General features: G+C 49.3%; 11 non-coding genes across 11 annotated transcripts; 5 read left to right on the forward strand and 6 right to left on the reverse strand.

Annotated features, from left to right (window-relative positions):
* The first annotated feature begins 86 nt into the window (after nt 1–86).
* On the forward strand, nt 87–159 carry TRNAK-CUU (transfer RNA lysine (anticodon CUU)). Its single transcript has one exon. It is a non-coding gene; the product is annotated as a tRNA-Lys (tRNA).
* Nucleotides 160–1,083: 924 nt separating this feature from the next.
* Nucleotides 1,084–1,154, reverse strand: TRNAG-GCC (transfer RNA glycine (anticodon GCC)). Its single transcript has one exon. It is a non-coding gene; the product is annotated as a tRNA-Gly (tRNA).
* A 1,108-nt stretch (nt 1,155–2,262) lies between these two features.
* On the reverse strand, nt 2,263–2,333 carry TRNAG-GCC (transfer RNA glycine (anticodon GCC)). Its single transcript has one exon. It is a non-coding gene; the product is annotated as a tRNA-Gly (tRNA).
* A 111-nt stretch (nt 2,334–2,444) lies between these two features.
* On the forward strand, nt 2,445–2,517 carry TRNAK-CUU (transfer RNA lysine (anticodon CUU)). The gene has a single exon. It is a non-coding gene; the product is annotated as a tRNA-Lys (tRNA).
* Nucleotides 2,518–3,441: 924 nt separating this feature from the next.
* On the reverse strand, nt 3,442–3,512 carry TRNAG-GCC (transfer RNA glycine (anticodon GCC)). The gene has a single exon. It is a non-coding gene; the product is annotated as a tRNA-Gly (tRNA).
* A 111-nt stretch (nt 3,513–3,623) lies between these two features.
* On the forward strand, nt 3,624–3,696 carry TRNAK-CUU (transfer RNA lysine (anticodon CUU)). Its single transcript has one exon. It is a non-coding gene; the product is annotated as a tRNA-Lys (tRNA).
* A 924-nt stretch (nt 3,697–4,620) lies between these two features.
* Nucleotides 4,621–4,691, reverse strand: TRNAG-GCC (transfer RNA glycine (anticodon GCC)). Its single transcript has one exon. It is a non-coding gene; the product is annotated as a tRNA-Gly (tRNA).
* A 111-nt stretch (nt 4,692–4,802) lies between these two features.
* Nucleotides 4,803–4,875, forward strand: TRNAK-CUU (transfer RNA lysine (anticodon CUU)). The gene has a single exon. It is a non-coding gene; the product is annotated as a tRNA-Lys (tRNA).
* Nucleotides 4,876–5,799: 924 nt separating this feature from the next.
* Nucleotides 5,800–5,870, reverse strand: TRNAG-GCC (transfer RNA glycine (anticodon GCC)). Its single transcript has one exon. It is a non-coding gene; the product is annotated as a tRNA-Gly (tRNA).
* A 1,108-nt stretch (nt 5,871–6,978) lies between these two features.
* On the reverse strand, nt 6,979–7,049 carry TRNAG-GCC (transfer RNA glycine (anticodon GCC)). The gene has a single exon. It is a non-coding gene; the product is annotated as a tRNA-Gly (tRNA).
* Nucleotides 7,050–7,160: 111 nt separating this feature from the next.
* On the forward strand, nt 7,161–7,233 carry TRNAK-CUU (transfer RNA lysine (anticodon CUU)). The gene has a single exon. It is a non-coding gene; the product is annotated as a tRNA-Lys (tRNA).
* Nucleotides 7,234–7,500: the final 267 nt, after the last annotated feature.

Below are 7,500 nucleotides of genomic sequence, written 5' to 3' on the forward strand. Positions count from 1 at the left end.
TGTCCGCCACACCCAGGATCTGACAGCTACCTGCGCGCGACCGGACCGTGCCGCGTGCAGCTCCGATGCGCCGGCAGGCGTCAGAAGCCCGGCTAGCTCAGTCGGTAGAGCATGAGACTCTTAATCTCAGGGTCGTGGGTTCGAGCCCCACGTTGGGCGCTTGCTTCTTACCTCCTTTTACTGCTTGTGCTAACCCACGTCATCCCAGAAAACCGCCTGCGGAATGCCCTCTTCTGCTACAAAACACGAGAAACCGCATGGCTGGATCTGGATAAGTTGGAAACTTGGGCCGAAAGGTGGCAGATGCGGGTAACCAATGATAAATGGAAGGTTATACACGTGGGAAGAAGGAATCGCTATCACCATTACACACTGAATGGTTAGACCGCATGTGGAGTACTGTGTACAGTTTTGGGCACCGGTGCTCAGGAAGGATATAATGGAACTAGAGCGAGTACAAAGGAGGGCAACAAAATGAATAAAGGGGATAGGGGAACTACAATACACAGAGAGATTAGCAAAATTAGGATTATTTAGTCTAGAAAAAAGATGACTGAGGCGTGATCTAATAACCATATAAAAGGGGACAATACAAATATCTCTTGGAGGATCTGTTTCTACCAAGGAAGGTGACGTCACAAGGGGGCATTCTCTGCGTCTGGAGGAGAGAAGGTTTTTCCACCAACATAGAAGAGGATTCTTTACTGATAGGGCAGTGAGAATCTGGAATTCCTTGCCTGAGGAGGAGGTGGTGATGGTGAACACAGTTGAGGGGATCAAGAGAGCCCTGGATGTCTTCCTGGAGCATAACAATATTGTATCTTACAGTTCTTAGGGTCTTTAGAAGGACGTAGATCTGGGGATTGATTCTGACGGAATGTAGGCTGGACTGGATGGACAAATGTCTTTTTTCGGCCTTGCTAACTATGTTAGCCCCAGAGGATATAGAATAGGGAAGGCCCAAAAGGATGGTGAGCGAAAACAGGGCAGCAAGAGCCCAAAGACTTTTTTGCAAGTGTCTGTAAAGTCAACAATGAAAGGAGGCGCAATGCAACGGTCAGCAAACGAGGAAAAGAGCTGCTCTGCATTGGCCGGGAATCGAACCCGGGCCTCCCGCGTGGCAGGCGAGAATTCTACCACTGAACCACCAATGCTTGGATGCATCTGCGATGTCGGTGGTGTCCGCCACACCCAGGATCTGACAGCTACCTGCGCGCGACCGGACCGTGCCGCGTGCAGCTCCGATGCGCCGGCAGGCGTCAGAAGCCCGGCTAGCTCAGTCGGTAGAGCATGAGACTCTTAATCTTAAACTTAATCTTAAACTTAAACTTAATCTTTATCTTAATCTTAATCTTAATCTTAAACGTGCTAACCCACGTCATCCCAGAAAACCGCCTGCGGAATGCCCTCTTCTGCTACAAAACACGAGAAACCGCATGGCTGGATCTGGATAAGTTGGAAACTTGGGCCGAAAGGTGGCACATGCGGGTAACCAATGATAAATGGAAGGTTATACACGTGGGAAGAAGGAATCGCTATCACCATTACACACTGAATGGTTAGACCGCATGTGGAGTACTGTGTACAGTTTTGGGCACCGGTGCTCAGGAAGGATATAATGGAACTAGAGCGAGTACAAAGGAGGGCAACAAAATGAATAAAGGGGATAGGGGAACTACAATACACAGAGAGATTAGCAAAATTAGGATTATTTAGTCTAGAAAAAAGATGACTGAGGCGTGATCTAATAACCATATAAAAGGGGACAATACAAATATCTCTTGGAGGATCTGTTTCTACCAAGGAAGGTGACGTCACAAGGGGGCATTCTCTGCGTCTGGAGGAGAGAAGGTTTTTCCACCAACATAGAAGAGGATTCTTTACTGATAGGGCAGTGAGAATCTGGAATTCCTTGCCTGAGGAGGAGGTGGTGATGGTGAACACAGTTGAGGGGATCAAGAGAGCCCTGGATGTCTTCCTGGAGCATAACAATATTGTATCTTACAGTTCTTAGGGTCTTTAGAAGGACGTAGATCTGGGGATTGATTCTGACGGAATGTAGGCTGGACTGGATGGACAAATGTCTTTTTTCGGCCTTGCTAACTATGTTAGCCCCAGAGGATATAGAATAGGGAAGGCCCAAAAGGATGGTGAGCGAAAACAGGGCAGCAAGAGCCCAAAGACTTTTTTGCAAGTGTCTGTAAAGTCAACAATGAAAGGAGGCGCAATGCAACGGTCAGCAAACGAGGAAAAGAGCTGCTCTGCATTGGCCGGGAATCGAACCCGGGCCTCCCGCGTGGCAGGCGAGAATTCTACCACTGAACCACCAATGCTTGGATGCGTCTGCGATGTCGGTGGTGTCCGCCACACCCAGGATCTGACAGCTACCTGCGCGCGACCGGACCGTGCCGCGTGCAGCTCCGATGCGCCGGCAGGCGTCAGAAGCCCGGCTAGCTCAGTCGGTAGAGCATGAGACTCTTAATCTCAGGGTCGTGGGTTCGAGCCCCACGTTGGGCGCTTGCTTCTTACCTCCTTTTACTGCTTGTGCTAACCCACGTCATCCCAGAAAACCGCCTGCGGAATGCCCTCTTCTGCTACAAAACACGAGAAACCGCATGGCTGGATCTGGATAAGTTGGAAACTTGGGCCGAAAGGTGGCACATGCGGGTAACCAATGATAAATGGAAGGTTATACACGTGGGAAGAAGGAATCGCTATCACCATTACACACTGAATGGTTAGACCGCATGTGGAGTACTGTGTACAGTTTTGGGCACCGGTGCTCAGGAAGGATATAATGGAACTAGAGCGAGTACAAAGGAGGGCAACAAAATGAATAAAGGGGATAGGGGAACTACAATACACAGAGAGATTAGCAAAATTAGGATTATTTAGTCTAGAAAAAAGATGACTGAGGCGTGATCTAATAACCATATAAAAGGGGACAATACAAATATCTCTTGGAGGATCTGTTTCTACCAAGGAAGGTGACGTCACAAGGGGGCATTCTCTGCGTCTGGAGGAGAGAAGGTTTTTCCACCAACATAGAAGAGGATTCTTTACTGATAGGGCAGTGAGAATCTGGAATTCCTTGCCTGAGGAGGAGGTGGTGATGGTGAACACAGTTGAGGGGATCAAGAGAGCCCTGGATGTCTTCCTGGAGCATAACAATATTGTATCTTACAGTTCTTAGGGTCTTTAGAAGGACGTAGATCTGGGGATTGATTCTGACGGAATGTAGGCTGGACTGGATGGACAAATGTCTTTTTTCGGCCTTGCTAACTATGTTAGCCCCAGAGGATATAGAATAGGGAAGGCCCAAAAGGATGGTGAGCGAAAACAGGGCAGCAAGAGCCCAAAGACTTTTTTGCAAGTGTCTGTAAAGTCAACAATGAAAGGAGGCGCAATGCAACGGTCAGCAAACGAGGAAAAGAGCTGCTCTGCATTGGCCGGGAATCGAACCCGGGCCTCCCGCGTGGCAGGCGAGAATTCTACCACTGAACCACCAATGCTTGGATGCGTCTGCGATGTCGGTGGTGTCCGCCACACCCAGGATCTGACAGCTACCTGCGCGCGACCGGACCGTGCCGCGTGCAGCTCCGATGCGCCGGCAGGCGTCAGAAGCCCGGCTAGCTCAGTCGGTAGAGCATGAGACTCTTAATCTCAGGGTCGTGGGTTCGAGCCCCACGTTGGGCGCTTGCTTCTTACCTCCTTTTACTGCTTGTGCTAACCCACATCATCCCAGAAAACCGCCTGCGGAATGCCCTATTCTGCTACAAAACACGAGAAACCGCATGGCTGGATCTGGATAAGTTGGAAACTTGGGCCGAAAGGTGGCAGATGCGGGTAACCAATGATAAATGGAAGGTTATACACGTGGGAAGAAGGAATCGCTATCACCATTACACACTGAATGGTTAGACCGCATGTGGAGTACTGTGTACAGTTTTGGGCACCGGTGCTCAGGAAGGATATAATGGAACTAGAGCGAGTACAAAGGAGGGCAACAAAATGAATAAAGGGGATAGGGGAACTACAATACACAGAGAGATTAGCAAAATTAGGATTATTTAGTCTAGAAAAAAGATGACTGAGGCGTGATCTAATAACCATATAAAAGGGGACAATACAAATATCTCTTGGAGGATCTGTTTCTACCAAGGAAGGTGACGTCACAAGGGGGCATTCTCTGCGTCTGGAGGAGAGAAGGTTTTTCCACCAACATAGAAGAGGATTCTTTACTGATAGGGCAGTGAGAATCTGGAATTCCTTGCCTGAGGAGGAGGTGGTGATGGTGAACACAGTTGAGGGGATCAAGAGAGCCCTGGATGTCTTCCTGGAGCATAACAATATTGTATCTTACAGTTCTTAGGGTCTTTAGAAGGACGTAGATCTGGGGATTGATTCTGACGGAATGTAGGCTGGACTGGATGGACAAATGTCTTTTTTCGGCCTTGCTAACTATGTTAGCCCCAGAGGATATAGAATAGGGAAGGCCCAAAAGGATGGTGAGCGAAAACAGGGCAGCAAGAGCCCAAAGACTTTTTTGCAAGTGTCTGTAAAGTCAACAATGAAAGGAGGCGCAATGCAACGGTCAGCAAACGAGGAAAAGAGCTGCTCTGCATTGGCCGGGAATCGAACCCAGGCCTCCCGCGTGGCAGGCGAGAATTCTACCACTGAACCACCAATGCTTGGATGCGTCTGCGATGTCGGTGGTGTCCGCCACACCCAGGATCTGACAGCTACCTGCGCGCGACCGGACCGTGCCGCGTGCAGCTCCGATGCGCCGGCAGGCGTCAGAAGCCCGGCTAGCTCAGTCGGTAGAGCATGAGACTCTTAATCTCAGGGTCGTGGGTTCGAGCCCCACGTTGGGCGCTTGCTTCTTACCTCCTTTTACTGCTTGTGCTAACCCACGTCATCCCAGAAAACCGCCTGCGGAATGCCCTCTTCTGCTACAAAACACGAGAAACCGCATGGCTGGATCTGGATAAGTTGGAAACTTGGGCCGAAAGGTGGCAGATGCGGGTAACCAATGATAAATGGAAGGTTATACACGTGGGAAGAAGGAATCGCTATCACCATTACACACTGAATGGTTAGACCGCATGTGGAGTACTGTGTACAGTTTTGGGCACCGGTGCTCAGGAAGGATATAATGGAACTAGAGCGAGTACAAAGGAGGGCAACAAAATGAATAAAGGGGATAGGGGAACTACAATACACAGAGAGATTAGCAAAATTAGGATTATTTAGTCTAGAAAAAAGATGACTGAGGCGTGATCTAATAACCATATAAAAGGGGACAATACAAATATCTCTTGGAGGATCTGTTTCTACCAAGGAAGGTGACGTCACAAGGGGGCATTCTCTGCGTCTGGAGGAGAGAAGGTTTTTCCACCAACATAGAAGAGGATTCTTTACTGATAGGGCAGTGAGAATCTGGAATTCCTTGCCTGAGGAGGAGGTGGTGATGGTGAACACAGTTGAGGGGATCAAGAGAGCCCTGGATGTCTTCCTGGAGCATAACAATATTGTATCTTACAGTTCTTAGGGTCTTTAGAAGGACGTAGATCTGGGGATTGATTCTGACGGAATGTAGGCTGGACTGGATGGACAAATGTCTTTTTTCGGCCTTGCTAACTATGTTAGCCCCAGAGGATATAGAATAGGGAAGGCCCAAAAGGATGGTGAGCGAAAACAGGGCAGCAAGAGCCCAAAGACTTTTTTGCAAGTGTCTGTAAAGTCAACAATGAAAGGAGGCGCAATGCAACGGTCAGCAAACGAGGAAAAGAGCTGCTCTGCATTGGCCGGGAATCGAACCCGGGCCTCCCGCGTGGCAGGCGAGAATTCTACCACTGAACCACCAATGCTTGGATGCATCTGCGATGTCGGTGGTGTCCGCCACACCCAGGATCTGACAGCTACCTGCGCGCGACCGGACCGTGCCGCGTGCAGCTCCGATGCGCCGGCAGGCGTCAGAAGCCCGGCTAGCTCAGTCGGTAGAGCATGAGACTCTTAATCTTAAACTTAATCTTAAACTTAAACTTAATCTTTATCTTAATCTTAATCTTAATCTTAAACGTGCTAACCCACGTCATCCCAGAAAACCGCCTGCGGAATGCCCTCTTCTGCTACAAAACACGAGAAACCGCATGGCTGGATCTGGATAAGTTGGAAACTTGGGCCGAAAGGTGGCACATGCGGGTAACCAATGATAAATGGAAGGTTATACACGTGGGAAGAAGGAATCGCTATCACCATTACACACTGAATGGTTAGACCGCATGTGGAGTACTGTGTACAGTTTTGGGCACCGGTGCTCAGGAAGGATATAATGGAACTAGAGCGAGTACAAAGGAGGGCAACAAAATGAATAAAGGGGATAGGGGAACTACAATACACAGAGAGATTAGCAAAATTAGGATTATTTAGTCTAGAAAAAAGATGACTGAGGCGTGATCTAATAACCATATAAAAGGGGACAATACAAATATCTCTTGGAGGATCTGTTTCTACCAAGGAAGGTGACGTCACAAGGGGGCATTCTCTGCGTCTGGAGGAGAGAAGGTTTTTCCACCAACATAGAAGAGGATTCTTTACTGATAGGGCAGTGAGAATCTGGAATTCCTTGCCTGAGGAGGAGGTGGTGATGGTGAACACAGTTGAGGGGATCAAGAGAGCCCTGGATGTCTTCCTGGAGCATAACAATATTGTATCTTACAGTTCTTAGGGTCTTTAGAAGGACGTAGATCTGGGGATTGATTCTGACGGAATGTAGGCTGGACTGGATGGACAAATGTCTTTTTTCGGCCTTGCTAACTATGTTAGCCCCAGAGGATATAGAATAGGGAAGGCCCAAAAGGATGGTGAGCGAAAACAGGGCAGCAAGAGCCCAAAGACTTTTTTGCAAGTGTCTGTAAAGTCAACAATGAAAGGAGGCGCAATGCAACGGTCAGCAAACGAGGAAAAGAGCTGCTCTGCATTGGCCGGGAATCGAACCCGGGCCTCCCGCGTGGCAGGCGAGAATTCTACCACTGAACCACCAATGCTTGGATGCGTCTGCGATGTCGGTGGTGTCCGCCACACCCAGGATCTGACAGCTACCTGCGCGCGACCGGACCGTGCCGCGTGCAGCTCCGATGCGCCGGCAGGTGTCAGAAGCCCGGCTAGCTCAGTCGGTAGAGCATGAGACTCTTAATCTCAGGGTCGTGGGTTCGAGCCCCACGTTGGGCGCTTGCTTCTTACCTCCTTTTACTGCTTGTGCTAACCCACGTCATCCCAGAAAACCGCCTGCGGAATGCCCTCTTCTGCTACAAAACACGAGAAACCGCATGGCTGGATCTGGATAAGTTGGAAACTTGGGCCGAAAGGTGGCACATGCGGGTAACCAATGATAAATGGAAGGTTATACACGTGGGAAGAAGGAATCGCTATCACCATTACACACTGAATGGTTAGACCGCATGTGGAGTACTGTGTACAGTTTTGGGCACCGGTGCT

This window comes from Dendrobates tinctorius, unplaced genomic scaffold (assembly GCF_039654945.1).
Source record: "Dendrobates tinctorius isolate UK_male_01 unplaced genomic scaffold, ASM3965494v1 ptg000270l, whole genome shotgun sequence".
NCBI lineage: Eukaryota > Metazoa > Chordata > Amphibia > Anura > Dendrobatidae > Dendrobates > Dendrobates tinctorius.